We start from the raw sequence: 16,737 nt of genomic DNA, 5'->3' as shown, positions 1-16,737 counted from the left end.
ACAGTATGACTTGATGTACAATGTAGCTCTCTTGTATGGTACTTAACCCCTGCTATAAATGTGTTATTTAGAAAGACTGGTGTATTGTGCAAGTCATAAAGAAGAAATGGGGCAGATACACGACTTACAATTTTCAAAACCTGGCTTCGTGTTATGTATAATTTGTGTCAAAATTGTAGTATTTCAACATGACAATATCACTGGCTGTACTTCTCTTATATGGTACTTAACCCCTGCTAGAAATGTGTTGTTTAGGAAGACTGGTGTATTGTGCAAGTCATAAAGAAGAAATGGGGCAGATACACGACTTACAATTTTCAAAAACCAGCTTCGTGTTATGTCTAATTTGTGTCAAAATTGTAGTATTTAGACATGACAATATCATTGGCTGTACTTCTCTAATATGGTACATAACCCCTGCTATAAATGTGTTATTTAGGCAGACTGGACCATTGTGCAAGTCATAAAGAAGAAATGGGGCAGATACACGACTTACATTTTTCAAAACCTGGCTTCGTGTTATGTGTAATTTGTGTCAAAATTGTAGTATTTCAACATGACAATATCACTGGCTGTACTTCTCTTATATGGTACTTAACCCCTGCTAGAAATGTGTTGTTTAGGAAGACTGGTGTATTGTGCATGTCATAAAGAAGAAATGGGGCAGATACACGACTTACAATTTTCAAAAACCAGCTTCGTGCTATGTGCAATTTGGGTCAATTTTTAGTATTCGGATTAACCTAGGATACGACTCAGAACAGTTCTGAACAGTTACCGTAACACTACACGCCGTCTCATAACTGCTGCTGTTGCCATCACTGCTATCAATTAGTTCGGACATGGCAGGAGGTAAACAAATTGCTGGTAGTCTTTCAAAGAATACTGGCGAGTGATGGGCTGTAAACGAAATGTGCTGCCTCAATAATTTCAAAAACTAGACACCCATGCGGCACGCTTGGAGGTGAAGTACAGAAGGCGAGTCGATCCGAGTATGACCTTTCGGACTGGACTGGACTGAACTATTCCAAAAATAACAACGAGGGGTCACGGGTGCTCAGTCAACCCCTGTGACACGAATTTCTGTGCCGTGTCACCTCCCTAGTTTGGAGGTATATTATGTATCAGATTGCAACGACCAGGAGGCTCTTAGTAGTGGCTGCAAATGACCGATATCCGTCACTTGCAGCTCTGCATCAGAGACCTGTAGCTGGCCTGAAGAGTTGTAAAATTACTCCTTCGTAGCCGGGGGAGTCAGAGCGAGGGCGATTCACGGCTTGGTCAAAAAACTGTCGGCCTGGAACGTAAACGTGGATCTGCCGACACAGTTCACCTGGTTCACACGCGCCTGACCTGGCATGCTGCCTTGCGTGAAAGGAACATTTTTCCGAAAGCAAGCTTCTTCTCCAAAATTCGAAATTTCTTTCCAAAAATGCCGTCGTCCTTGACCTCGAAGCTGAATGTTGTTAGGATAGAAAATTAGCGAAGATGTAGCCGACCCATTCTGGCAAGCCGTGTGCCCTCTGGATATGCAGTTGTTCGCCATGGTCAACAATCTTCTTCTCCTTCGTTCGTACTTTCACTTTCCTGACCACGAATACAAGCGGTACCCATGCTCAGGTTAGTGTTTATTTGTCTGTCTATGCACATACATGTAATACAATGTACTGTTCGTGCTGCAGGCACTGGCCGATCATGGAAATAGAGGCAGCAGCCAGCTTTCTTTGAATTCTCGTGCTTTCAACAAAAATATGTACACACTTTCCTTGGCTCCTCTTTCCCACCGCCACCATGCATGCACAATCGAGCTTGTTTTAATGCCCTGCAGTGCAGAATGCTCCCACCACCGCAACTACCACCGCCGCCACCACTACCAGCAGCAGCACCACCACCACCACCGCCACCGCCACCACCACCACCGCCACCACCACCTCCACCACCACCACTGTGACCACCACCACACCACCACTGTGACCACCACCACCACCACCACCACCACACCACCACTGTGACCACCACCACACCGCCACCACTACCATCACCGTGACCACCACTATAGAAGCATTGTCGTGCACGGCACGTCTGCAAGAGAAAATAATAGTATGCCAGTGCTGTAATGCCCTGCAGTGCAGTATGCTCCCGCCACCATCACCACCACTAACGTTATGGAAGCATTGTCACGCACTGTACATCGATCCACAAGAGAAAATAATGCCAGTGACTTACTAGCACCTCCATGCTGCATGCGGACCTGGACACAGCACTGTTCCCTCTGCAGGAAAGGGGGGGGGGGGGGGTATTTCATTGTCCCTGCCTGAAGTAATAATGACTACATGACATGATATCCAGCTAACTTTGCCAGTAACGAACGACCCTTGATCGGGCATGAGAAAAGTGTTGGTATTTGGGAGTTGTCGTCATTCACGGGGTTGAAAATATACGGCTATATTGTTACTAGGTCTGAAGATAGTGTCACTATCCGTGGGTTGTTATACCCGTGGTTGACTGCAGATACGTTTGGATTATTCTATGAGTATATGAAGGGTATACGTTAAATATTTTCCTGAGGACATAGCACGAGGAAATTATGGGGAATGCAGTACATGTATAGAATGGTGCAATCCATTTCTCCCAGGGCACTTTCCCAAGACTCCTTCCAATATTCACTCTTGGCGCGACCCTTGTGAACTGAGCGGGGTGTATCGTTGAATATACCCCTCTCAGAACGTCTACTGATTGGCTGAAATCGCCCAATTCATACCGTTCCATGGATGTCAGGGAGTCGTAGCACCCAAGGAAACAACACGAGATCATGATACCCAAAATGATGTACTGTAAAAGCGGAAATTTTCAGTGGTGTTTTATTTTCGGTAACTTCGGTGCCGACAATTTTTACCGAAAAAATGCACCGAACTTTTTCGGTACTACTTAGTGGTACTAGCACCCTTACCTGGAAAGCGGGTATTACCGAAAATTTCCCTCCACCGAATCGCCGATTTTGGAGAATTCCGAAAATATTACACCACCGAAAATTTCTGCTTTTACAGTACACAGATTGGATCCATGGAGATTCTACATGATCTGTGGTTTATGCAACTCATGATTGCAGACTTGACTCACTGGCCCCAAGCATGGGTCAGTCAAGCGATGCTATATGCGAGCATGTATGTATCGCACTTGCCCCTAAGGCAGTTAGGGCAACTGTCACTGGCAGCCCAGGGTTGAACCCACATTATTAATTTTTGAAATTTTCTAGGGTGACACGAAAAGCTTCATGCACTGGGTGGTCACTCTCTATTCATGTATACCACTCTGCCAATAGTGCATAGAGCTCTCTTTTGAGCTGCCCAGCTGGCCCTCGTTATGATTTAGGCTGAAAGTCTACCGTGCCGTCTCCCTTATGCTATGACTCCATAATGCATATGTACAGAAGAAAAATCCTGGGACTCCGTTGATGAAATTCTGTTTTGTCAAGTGGGCATTTTTGATTATTGTGAATGGCGTGTAGTGCCATAGTACAGTTCCTTTTGCTACATAACGTTTGCACAAGTCACCTTTCAGCATTTGAACTAGGAAGATCTATGTCTCTGATCTTGTCATTTGGCCCGGCTGGTGCTGTGCACTAACAACCATTGTCAGGCACCCTCGAAAGACCAACAGCGATGAGTTCATGACCCAAGCATTATTTGGGCCGTTAAGTTGACTAAACGGGAGTGTAGCAAGCTTTGATCGGCGTGCTTGTGAAATGTTGTCCGAGCTGAATAGAGTCTATCTCCTGCGGTTTAGTACAACAGTTTCACACCTAATACTGTAGATTCGACGTCTCCAAGAAAAACCTCCATGGAGACTGGAAACTATAGCAGATCATAAATGATGCAGCAGCTCAGCTGATTCCTCAGCTCGTGTCTACGTTCATGTACTTTGGTAAACGTGTTGTGGCAGACTCCATGTGCAAAGCTGCATACTCTTGGGGTTATTGATTCTTGCTGATAATTCCATTAACGTTATTGCATAGATATGAACATCATAATAATTGAATGTTGGCAAGACCCAACGAGGTGTCCCTAATGACTTACATCAGATCTTCACAAAATGCACATACTGTAAGACTTGATTTTATAATATACAATCATGTCTTACAGTATATATTATATAACGAGGAAGCAAATCTAACGTTTTAACGGATGACATTTCTTCGTTATAATAGATCCGTTGAGGCCGTACTGCTTCATATATGCTGTGTGTGGATATGGCAGAATACTGCAAGATTGTTAACATATCTTCTCGTTAACCTATGAATTTTGGACAGTCATTAAATTTGCGACTCGTTATAACAGCATGTCTTACAGTACATCTTGAAAAGCCATATTTTGGTTTCACATACACGTCTCATTTCTATCACAGAGATCAGTAGCCATGGGCCATTGGTGGCAATACTGGTAGGAGTCGCCCGAGGCTTAGCCAATAATTTCCGTTCTATACCCAATATACATACCCGAACTGGGCACAAATCTATCCCATTCCTTGGTGCTGACCCCTTTGATGCGCCCCCGAATCCCTTAGCATTATTAGTACCTCCAATTCATTTCATCATCAGCTCACCGCATGCTTAGTACTGTGTTGTAAAGTATGCAAATTTTCGACGCTTTTAAATTGCAGTCTCCCCAGGGCAAAAACACATCTCGGCCACATTGAAATTTCAGCCTGTACTGCTGATGCCTGTATACACTGTCACATTGAACCTTGCGAAACAAATTTTAGGCTACAAATGCCCAGTACATAAAAGGGGAGAAGGCACTGAACGAAGTGTCAACCTACGAATACAACCTACGAATACAACCTCAGTGCAACAACATGCTCTTTCTCTTTCTGCTTGTGTAAGCAGAAAGAGCACGTTGTTGCACTGAGGTTGTATTCGTAGGTTGACAGTTCGTTCAGTGCCTTCTCACCTTTGGTTACATAATCTTGTTACCTTTTGCGTTTCCTCTAGTACAGTCAACTTCGTTTATAACGACATTCGGCGGGGCATCAAAAAAGTGTCCTTATTCGCGAAGTGTCGTTATACCCGAAGTCTCATTATATGTATTACAGTTGGATGGGACTTTGCTCTGGGCATGGAAATTCTGTCGTTATTCGCGAATTGTCGTTATATCCGCAGTCGTTATTAGCGAAGTTGACTGTAAATAAATGACAACCGCTCTATTCAGTTGCTATTCACTCCTGGCGCATGCGCTGGACGCAAAATTCTTTTATTAGTGATGTCGAAAAAGTATGCGGTTGTCAGTTGACAAACCTCCTTTTATTTACAATTCAGTTGCGTGATGTCCACCACTTTCCGAATTAAAAATGCACAGGCCGATATTAGCCGAAAATAAAATATGCGCCGAATATGCAGTACCTTGCGCACTCTGTTAGAAGACATTAGGGCTACTGGGAATGAATGCTCAACTAAAATGATGAAGTACAGTAATACAATACTATAGGGAGTTCATTTGGCATGAATGCACCAAGCCAACTCTCCTATACAAACAGTATAGTGTTGCTGCCAAAAATATGATTAGCTAAAGTTGCCTTTTTGCATTATTATGGTTGAACTTTTTTTCCTGTAGCTTCGTTCCCATGCTGTGGATTTAATCACGAAATTTGTTAGCAAGACGAAGAGGTTTTATGTGAGCTTACTATTATTCTACCTGCACTTGCTTTTATCTTTTTTGTGTAGGACTCTGAGAAGCTGGAGGGACCCCACAAACCTCAAGCATTGAGGATACAACTTTTAACCAAGAACCAGGCAACATGATGTGCATGTATCACGTTCGCTGTGATTGCATCGTTTCAGGGTACACTGACAACATACTAGTACTAGGAACTAGTCCTTGATTAGCAGCAGTGGTCTGAATTATTGCCTGGCCGCTATTCATATAATCCTTTGGTGCTTACTCATCGCCTTGTTCTGTCTCTAAAATGGCGTATGGGTGTTCTGAGGCTTGTAATATTTGCTCAAGCCGCGCATTGGCATTGGTGCATGTCGGTAAATGCCAGCCACTGCTGCCTAGCTCAACATGTTTTGTATGATGTAGAATGTGCTCTGTGTATCTACAATCGAGTGACCTGCTTGTGTGGGCTAACTGTAACTACACCAACAGTTGCACTAGTATGTGCACTGTGCTGGCACAGTGTATCATACTCAGTCTTGTCACTTCTTCTCCCACGTTTACTGTATTGTTTAATTCACTGTACACATCTTGCCCAGCTCCTCTAAGGCCACACAGAATTAGTTTGTTGTTTTGGGTCACTACACTCAGCTGGTGTAAGGTTGGTCTGCTTCTCTCTTCCTTCTCTTCGACGTGTCCAGCCAATCATTCATGTCAAGCTTTGCATAACTTAGATCACTGTATATACAGTCACCTGGCTGGAAACGTCCATGGCTGCAAAATCCCATCTTTCTTGAGGGACCCCATTTTATAGAGTGGACGACATTCACTTTCCTGATAGACTCACCTCAGATGTTGGTACACTGTATTGTACCCATCCCTGATTTGTACATGCACCACTTTTTTGGCAACTCCGAACAGTGAGAATGTCTGCTGTGGATAGTTCTCATGCTTTTAAACTCATTCGTAAACAAGTACGGTTTTATACCACCAAAATGTAGTTCATTACAAGTCGTCGATTATGATCCTTTGTTGAGACGAAAGCTTCGGGACCTGGGAGTACTTGTGACATACCCATATCATACTCTGTCAGGTTCTGAAGCTGTGTGCTGTATGCCAGGGGTTATGGCGATCGAGTGCATGTATGTTCGGATAAGGGCGTGGGAAAACACTCATCTAAAACATACTCATTTCCTCATGCATACTTTCATTTCTCATTCTTTTTGGCACACACTCCAGCTCCTCGAAATTATCATGGGATGCATGTTGATGACAGCCTGCTGCCATGCAGCCTGAGCAGTTTGGACAATCAATCATTCGGATAATCAGCATTCTATATTACTACAGTTGTAGCAGCTGTATTTCATGTACAGTACTACAGTAGAGTCAGGCGCCGAAGAACGTGTTGCCCAAGAATGTCCAGCCTGAAATGCTAAGAACACCACCGCCTTAAGTTTGAAAGAATGGCGGTGTTGGTTTTCCGGTAGCTTTCGGGATACATAATTATGATCCTAACATGATTGTTTCTAAGAACATGCTACAAGAGCGCAGCCGGATGGCTGAAAAATAAGAACACCCAAGGCTAACCTCTTGGACACAACGTTCTTGGACGCTCGACTCCGTAGTATGGAAGAACACTCTTCGGCAGGGATGTTACATGTTAGAAATCATGCGTACAAGATGCCTATTTAAGTCTGCTCTTCTTTTATGACAAGCTTTGGCATGCATGCAGCTCTTAATAAATCCCAAAGGTGGAGTGCAATGACATGTTTAATAAGTCCCAAAGGTGGAGTGCAATGACATGCATTTGGAACCGTGATCACTAAAATCCTGCGCTTACCGGTAATTCTAAGATTTAGAACTATAAGTGATGTTGCACACCAAAGAACGTCGTTCCGAGGGCCTAGGTCGGGGGCGTTCTTGGAAGAACATCATGCTGGATTGTAGATAAACTATATAACCCGCATGTGTGTGATAACAAAAGCTGCGGTACAGTGCGGAGAAACTAGTATAACATACTAATAATTATCACCAGTAGGTTTTCTAAACTTCTTGTTCTATACTGGAGAATATTCCAGCGAGTGAATCCAGAGCAAGTGCTATGGAAATGGACTAGCGAGAGCTCACAATAGCCAGACAGACCCACGAGTCCTTTCTTGAACCGAACAATAATCATCTATGACATTCAACATGCAGTTTGGGAAGCCATGCAGTCCTGGGACAAATATCCAAATGCATTCTTGTCTCCAGACCAAACAACGATTGTTATCATACTTGACAATTTCCAACTCTACGACCACCATGCCAGCTCAAGCAAAAAGAAGCAAAGGAAGACGGAGATTTCTACTTGTGCAGCCATTCAGGGAGGAGCACGAAGGCTGTTTTAACATTACATGATTCGACTGTGCACGCACTTTCCAAAAGTGTACTTATCACACACCACGTGAACTCTTAGGCTGTTTGCAGTGCGATATACTTACATGTGCATGCCCTTGTCGCACATTCACACTCCAGTACAAAACATAATAACGCAAATATGTAACATTCTACGCTTGAAAGCAGATCAGCATTCGAACTTTTTCATTGCCTTCAGGCTGCAACAGCATATTGCAAAAGGGCACAATGGTCCAACCCAACATCTTCCAGTGAACACCATCGGCCATGGCAGTACAGACCATCTGACATTCACTCACACCACCCACATAGAAGAGAAGCAATGTTGATACTTCATAGTTAACACGTTACAAATACTACTGAGGGTGCATATAGGCAGTACACCAGGTTCAGGATGCATTGATCCATTCTTCTGATTCAACTACCTCAGCTGCTCATTTGATCTATGGCTATGCATCCTGTCGTCAGTGAGCCACATCATTGCGAAAGACTGATGACGGAGAGATCATTGCGCGTGTGTAGTCACAATACTATCAGAGAAATACGTTTGGCAAATATAGGATTACTGTGGACAAAATTGTACACAATAACCTGCCTTGAAGCAAATCTCAGAAAGAAAGCGCTGTGCAGATGCATGTCAGCCGCTTCAGATTCAGTCACTTCGTGAGATCCAATATTCTTCCAACTGTACTGTTCAGCCTTCGGTGATCCACAGAGACAGACAAACAATCTGTTCCGTCCTTCCACATGAGAAACAGAGAGTGAACATGTTCCAGTTCATTCCAGTATGAAGGTGGCGGATACAGGCAATGAAAGTCATCGTTGGGCCAACATGACCAGCCTTCAGACATGAGTTCTCAGAGACCTTCGCTCATGATAATGGTATTCACCCTTGGCTACAATCCTGCAAAACACGTGAAAAGATTGCAGCAAAACAAACTGGATGTTATAAAGAAGCAATTTAGGAAAACTAAGCCTATCGTATTTGTAGTACAGTGAAGCTAAAATACAACACCCAGGAGGCAGGCAAACTTGCTAATATCCGATGAATTAGCATGCCTGGTCATGGCACACCGGGTACAAAATATGCAACCAGCATAATGTTTCCACCAGTATTGGTAATCTATCGTAACGTTATTATCAAACTACATAACTGCCAAGAATGTGCAACTACTAACATAATGTACGATCGGCTTCGAAATCCAATGATTATGAGCAAGCGCGCGTATATTTCTACATGTGCCATGTAGATAGAGTGTTTCATCAGGTTCAGTAGGCATGGATCCACAGTTCATTGTTCTGCTTCAACTACCGTAGCTGTGATGTACAAGTTTTGATCTCTGGCTACGCATGATGGTATTAATGAGCCCAATGGCCCACAAAAACCGAAGTGATGAAACTTTCTGCTGTGGGCAGAGGGATCATCGAGTTGCCCACTCTTGGTTATGTACTGATGCCATTACCAACTATCAGTGCACAAGTACTGTTACGCCCTCACTATGATCCATTGCAACAATATCACCAGGCACATGCATGCTACTGCACCCATTAAACCAAGAGTCGCAAATAGGAAAATCTTTGCTGTGAACAACAGCTAGCTATAAGGTGCTTTGAGTCCAGTTTTGTGGGAAAGTTGCACTGCATGATGCACAATACCACATTGAGCGAAATTCTTTTTTTCACATAGCGTGAAGTGTCTCTCGAGAAATGCAATGCACAATGCATAGCACATCGCAGAAAAATCTTGTATTGCACCTGCAGTCTAAAACTGCTTGCCAGCCAGAGCTCTTGAGTCACATGCACCAGCATGCAGGAAGTGATGCCCATCACGTGTCACCCAACCTAGAAGTGAAGCTGGACTCAATTTCCCGTGATACGACCTGTGATGGAGCTGCAACAACCAGCGATGCAAGTTTGCAGTCCAATTATTTGAAACTGGCCCGCTATGTTGCTGAGAACGTACTCAAGGCAACATTTGAGAAATTACCTTTCGAAAAAATGTTCGGTACAAACATGGCCGGATATTGTTTAAACTTTACGGTACTGTGTGAAGAAAACAACTATTTTATTGCATAGACTAAAGGAGCTATCCAGCATTATCCATAATTTTCACGAAATGAAAGAAGGACCCTCCTCCACCCCCCCCCCCCCCCCCGATTGATGTCTGTAATATCAATATTTTTTTGAAACGAAACTCCCCTTGACCCACCCACAAACGAAACTTTTTCTCTTCGTGTAAAAGATCGACAATTATGGACCCGGCATTATCGATAATTTTCACGAAATGAAAAGTTTAGTTATGAGTAACTTGTGACCGTCCCCCACCCCCACCTACTCACCCCTCAACGAAAAATAGCTGGAATGGACTAGTGTTTCAGCTATCAATATTTTTCATTACGAAACCCTTCTTGACCCACCCGCCCATGAACGATTTTTTTCTCGTTTCAAAGATACTCAATCTGTTAAAGATAGATAATTATGGACGGCCCCTAACGTGCCAGGTTAAAAATGAATGGACCGTAGAAGATTGTTTGTGATATCACACGATCAGAACAGGTGACAACCAACACTACATGGCTGTATACTTGATGTGCTGCATTTACTGGGTGCAACGCAGGGAGTTGTAGCATCTAGGTAGACGGCACAGGCGACTGTAAAGCTAAATGACATGGGGTTCGACTCAGGGGTTCCTGTTTCAGCCACCCTTGGGGCACCATTGGGCAGATCTATACACGCTCGTACATGGTATTGCTAACCTGGGCCGTTCTCAGGGTCAGTAGGTCAAGGCCGTGATCGCGGGTTGCACAGATCACGGAGAACCTCCAAATCCTGACCCAAAATTCTATAAAGTATTGTGTAGTCTCCCTACAGTGTAGGTGCTATGACTCCCTGGTGCGATGTACCTGCTGGTAAATAGACAAATTGCAACCAGGCCATAATTCGGATAGAGCAGACGATCCTGTCCTGGACCCTGTTCCACATTCAAAGTATCTAGACTCATATAGTGAGGGAGGAATATTGTGGTACTGACTCCGATTTTCATGCGCTAAGAAATTATCAAGTACATTGTATATGTCATCCCAGCCGAGATCGTTCAACATTTTCTTCAGACTTCGTAACGCACACTAACAACATCAGCTAATGGTATATGTACTCTTTTTCGATTGTACATGCAAGCTCTACCTTGTGATGTTGAGCTCTCTTCGTTTGGTGGGGGTACTCCGATTGTCTAATGTGAACCACAGTCCACCTACAATTCTACATTTGCAACGTTGTCCAATGTGCATCGGCACGCATTGTACATAACTGTTACAGCAGAGTGTAGATTATCCGCACCCCTCGGGCGCACGCTTTCTCCAGGGGGTTCGGATGGGGAAAAATTCGGATAACGGAGCAGTCACACATCCATCTAAGACTTGCACATTCCTTCACGTTTCCATCAGTTCTCACATTCTCTTCACAGGAACTAGACACACTCTAGCTCCTCAATATGAAAACTGGCATTTCGAATAAGTGATTGTTCGGAATATCGGCATTCTACTGTACCGTAAAGTCGCGGATAAAAGCCGGGCTTATAAGCACATAAGCCGCTTTCTCCATCAGATTTTAATGCAAACCATGCTTATTATGCACCACTGATATTTTTGCCAGACTTGTATGCCAGGCTTCTACGTGCGACACGCGTAGATCTACCACTGACTACCAGTACGGCGGCAGTTCTACTATGCACCATACATAGCGCATGCACTCTTGACCCACCCGATCCGCGCTTGCATAGAGCAAGGCTTCTACACGCGACGGGCTTATATGCATTCGACCCGTTTGATTTTCAGGCTTCTATCTGCGATGTGCTTGTATGCAAACCCGGCTTTTATCCGCGACTTTACGGTATTCATATTCACGCTCTGGAACAGGAGATCCTAGTTCGACTCAGACTGCCCTTTCCATAATACGTTTCCCATGTACTCGCAGTTCTTTTATCGGAACATCTTTTCTTCCCAACCTCAAATCCTGTGCAACACCGGTTGGCTTTCCTCAGTTTCCTGAGTGGTGTTACCTCTCAATAGAAGCATGAGTGGCCATTCAATATACCGGTATAGTAAAACATGTCCATAATTATCGGAGAAAGGATCGGATGTGGCTAAATAATTTGAAACTGTCCACCTCTCCTCACTGCGCTCTTGGCCCACATTTACCACACCATAGCGAGGAAGTTTGTTCTTGGATAGATGCTCTACATCCTCCAGACATCTATCCAAGAACAAACTTCCTCGCTATGGTGTGGTGAATGTGAGCCAAGAGTGCAGTGGTGGACAGTTGCAAATAATTTTACTACAATGTGCTAAGCAGAACAGAGGCACTAGCACCTGGGTGGAAACTAGGGGTGAAACAATTATACCGAATATTCGAATACTCGTTTGGATTTTTCAAATATAGTCGTACTCGGAATATATCAGAGTACTCGCTCATACATGGTATATGCATTACCATAGAAGTCTGCAGTTTCAGAGCAGCAGTCAGCATATTATAATTATTGATGTGCAGACTGTGTGGTGAACATTTGTACACGAGTAGAGAGAGCCCAAATGACCCACCAACCAATACACTCGAGAAAAGGACTGCCAATCGGTTCAATCAGGGTTGTGTCATGTGATTTTTAAGGCCCTTGGGGTGCGATTTTTAGGATATCAAGAATACTCGAATACTCGAATATTCGATCGGAGAAAATCAGAGTACTCGAACTCGGGATCTCAGTGCCAACTTTCACCCCTAGTGGAAACTATTCTGAATTTTGAATGCCATGCACGGAAGGCTGAAGGATACCCATGAAACCACTGCCAAAGCAAACACAAATTTGAAAAGCAGTGCATGCATGGTGGCGGTGGGAAAAAGGAGCCAAGGAAAGTGTGTACATATTTTGTTGAAAGGATGAGAATTCAAAGAAAGCTGGCTGCTTCCTCTATTTCCATGATCGGCCTGTGCCTGCAGCACGAACAGTACATTGTATTACATGTATGTGCATAGACAGACAAATAAACACTAACCTGAGCATGGGTACCGCTTGTATTCGTGGTCAGGAAAGTGAAAGTACGAACGAAGGAGAAGAAGATTGTTGACCATGGCGAACAACTGCATATCCAGAGGGCACACGGCTTGCCAGAATGGGTCGGCTACATCTTCGCTAATTTTCTATCCTAACAACATTCAGCTTCGAGGTCAAGGACGACGGCATTTTTGGAAAGAAATTTCGAATTTTGGAGAAGAAGCTTGCTTTCGGAAAAATGTTCCTTTCACGCAAGGCAGCATGCCAGGTCAGGCGCGTGTGAACCAGGTGAACTGTGTCGGCAGATCCACGTTTACGTTCCAGGCCGACAGTTTTTTGACCAAGCCGTGAATCGCCCTCGCTCTGACTCCCCCGGCTACAAAGGAGTAATTTTACAACTCTTCAGGCCAGCTACAGGTCTCTGATGCAGAGCTGCAAGTGACGGATATCGGTCATTTGCAGCCACTACTAAGAGCCTCCTGGTCGTTGCAATCTGATACATAATATACCTCTAGTTTGAGTACGACTCCCTGGTACCGTACTACCGTAGTTTTTGACAGGCCATGCATGCCGGGAATTTGAAAGCTTGCAAGCACAGAGCTTCAGGAGTCGTCCTGGAGTGAATTTGTCACCGAGAGATTTCGTTTTGACCCCAATGGCTGGCAGGAAAGAGCTCTATGCTAGCACGAAGCTGGCCATTGTAAAGCTGAGTCAGAATGGTGAAAAATCTAGTCAGATTGCCAGGATTTTGGACCTGAACGAGCGTACGTGCCGTAGAGTCATTGCCAAACATCATGTCGATGGACGTGTTGAAAACTAGAAGTGTTCTGGCCGGCCCAGGGTGACCAGGGCCAGCTACGACCATCGTCTAAAGATACTCCATATGGCAGATAGATTCAAAACCAGCCCGAAACTGAGAGCTGAGACGACCTAGAAGATGGGTTCACGGGTGTCTGGACGAACGGTGCGCAGGAGGCTGCAGAACGCAGGCCAGAAGGGCTGCATCGCCGTGAAAAAGCCTTTCATGTAGGCCAAACATTTGAAAAAACGACTAAAGTTTGACCAGGCCCACAGGAACTGGACAGTGGCAGATTGGAGTCGTGTGCTGTGGACTGATGAGTCAAAATTCAACTTCCATGCCTCTGATGGAGTGAGGTTTGTTCGCTGGAAGCCTGGAGAACGACAAAGCCTGAATTGTTTGCGTGGTACTGTGAAGCATGGAGATGGAGATATCATGTATGGGGATGCTTGTCGGCGACGCGCGTTGGACGGCTTTTCAAGGTCGAGGGCATCATGACAGCCAACCAATACATGGGCATTCTGCAAAATGTCATGCTGCCGTCCATGACTGACCTTTTTGCTGATGAACAGGCTATTTTTCAGCAGGGCAATGACCCCAAACATACAGCCAAGGCAACCAAAGCATGGCGCGCGACGCAAGACTTGACGGTGATGGAGTGGCCACCACAGTCACCAGGTTTGAATCCCATTGAGAATCTATGGGAAATGCTCAGCCAGCACCGCCAGGGCAGCAGGAGGGCAAAAAACGATGGTGAGCTCTTCACTGAGTGCAAGCAGGCATGATATTCGATTTCACTGGATATCTGCCGCCGCCTCGTTGAATCGATGCCGCGCCGCATGGCAGCTATGATCAAGAACAAAGGAGGCCCAGTAAATTGGTACAGGCTGACTCCAGAGAGTCTGGCCTTAGTTTCTGTAGGGATTAGAACAGTTTAGATGAGAAATAGTTGACTCTACGCCGCGTATTGTAGATTGTGCAATATTGGCCAAAAGTGATGTCCGGCCGCACATTGCCATACTTAGGGATAGGGACACAGAAAATATACTTTTGGGAAATATTTTTGAATATTCTCCTCTAAACTTTGTATCTGCTCTAGAAAATGACAGGTGTACAGTTTGTTGTGCCATTTTGTTGAATATAACCGAGAAATCCACCTGCGGACAAGACTTTTGGCCACCACTGTACTTCTGATTGCTCCTCTCCACTGCCATGCCTGTCTACTCTCTATTGCCTGGAGTGTCCTCACCGTCATCTGTGTGGCTGAAAAGACTATGGCGATACGCATAAAATTTGACTTGGCCATGGAGTTGGTTTTTCTGAGGCGACTGAGGAGGCAGGTTTGGCCCTCGACTCTTTGGGCGATCAAAGTTCGTTGGAATCAGCAAGAAAGGGAGCACGGGACAGGACGTTGCTGATGCTGGGGCTCACGAAATGAAAACACATCATTTTCGGACTTGCAAAACAAACGTTGGAGCGAAAATTCGACATTTTGATGTTCGACACATGACCGAAGAACGCCGAACCGAAATTCGGAATGCAAAACCTCACTAATAAGTAATAGTAGCACTCGCACGGTGTCGCACCGCACCGCGCGTACCGCGTAGACCACCGTGTTACCATGGTTACCATGCATGCCAGGCCGCGAAGGACTAAACCAGGCGAAGGACTAAAGCCAAAAAAAAAGGGACCGTCACTTAATTTTTGCCGACTACCCGCCAAAAAAATCTTTTCGTTTCACGTGTCAGACACGTCCGCGAGCGCGTACGATCGCGTACGACTCGACTGTCGACTCGCTATACATGTATATATATATATATTATCGCTACCTTTCACGTCAAGCAATCTGTTCACGCCACATGGCTGCGCGTACATAATGCAAACATGATTGAATGATTGAAGACTTAAAAAAATTAATAATAAATTTAAAAAAAATTTACAAGTCCAGGCGCTAGCGCTAGCCCTATAGACATCCTGTAAATATACAAAATTTCGGCGCTGCAAAATTTCGGCACTTCACGATTTTTGACATTTCGGCGGCGATTTATTTTCGGCGTGGGGTAGAGGGCATGGTATAGTGCGACAGATGCTGTGAAAAATTTCATCGGCGTTTTAATTTAGGCTTTTGGGTCGGTGCCGAATATAGCCGAAATTAAATAGCTGCCGAAAATTTGTATATTTACAGTAGTTTAGAATCAACTCGTAAAAACTCCAAGTCAATCTCCCATTGACACAAACCTCGTTTATTGAACATAATCATATCCTATCCAATAAAAACAGTTCATAAAAACAGTTCATAAAAACAGCTTTTTAGGATCGGACCCAATCCGCATAACCAAGAGAGCTAGCTCCCTTGGCTGCTGTTGGAATATGCAAGAATGGGCCTTCCAGATAAGGTCTAACAAGGAGCAGTGGCTATAGTTATGAAATGAACACCGGTAACCATGGAGACAGACCACACTCTCATTATAGATACTGGTTATAAATAGACCGAATAAGGAAAATGATCTGATAGCCTATGAAGAGTAAAAGAAATTGAACCAATGTCAACAAATACTCGTCCAGCACACGGGTTGTCATAGCAACACAAATAACAGCTGTCCGCTAATTTTGTTGTTGGAGATTGAGTAGGAGTTTTTACTGGTTGATTCTAAATACAATAAATGCTCCGGCCTTGGGTTTATGACCAATAAAAACTAATTATAAAAACCTCGGGGGACCTCGGTTTTTATAATAGTTTTTATTCCCGTAGCTATGCAGAAGACGTTACTTGAGTAACGTCTGGCGCTAGCCAGGGTCCACACAGCTTTAATTCCCGTAGCTATGCAGAAGACGTTACTTCAGTAACG

At 44.4% G+C, this 16,737-nt stretch overlaps 1 long non-coding RNA gene across 1 annotated transcript; it reads left to right on the top strand.

Annotated features, from left to right (window-relative positions):
• Positions 1–1,212: 1,212 nt before the first annotated feature.
• Positions 1,213–6,676, top strand: LOC135810902 (uncharacterized). The gene is made up of 2 exons (XR_010552448.1): positions 1,213–1,620; positions 5,720–6,676. It is a non-coding gene; the product is annotated as an uncharacterized LOC135810902 (long non-coding RNA).
• The last annotated feature ends 10,061 nt before the right edge of the window (positions 6,677–16,737 follow it).

Source organism: Sycon ciliatum, chromosome 2, assembly GCF_964019385.1.
Source record: "Sycon ciliatum chromosome 2, ocSycCili1.1, whole genome shotgun sequence".
Taxonomy (NCBI): Eukaryota; Metazoa; Porifera; class Calcarea; order Leucosolenida; family Sycettidae; genus Sycon; species Sycon ciliatum.
This window is presented reverse-complemented; position numbering and strand designations above follow the sequence as displayed.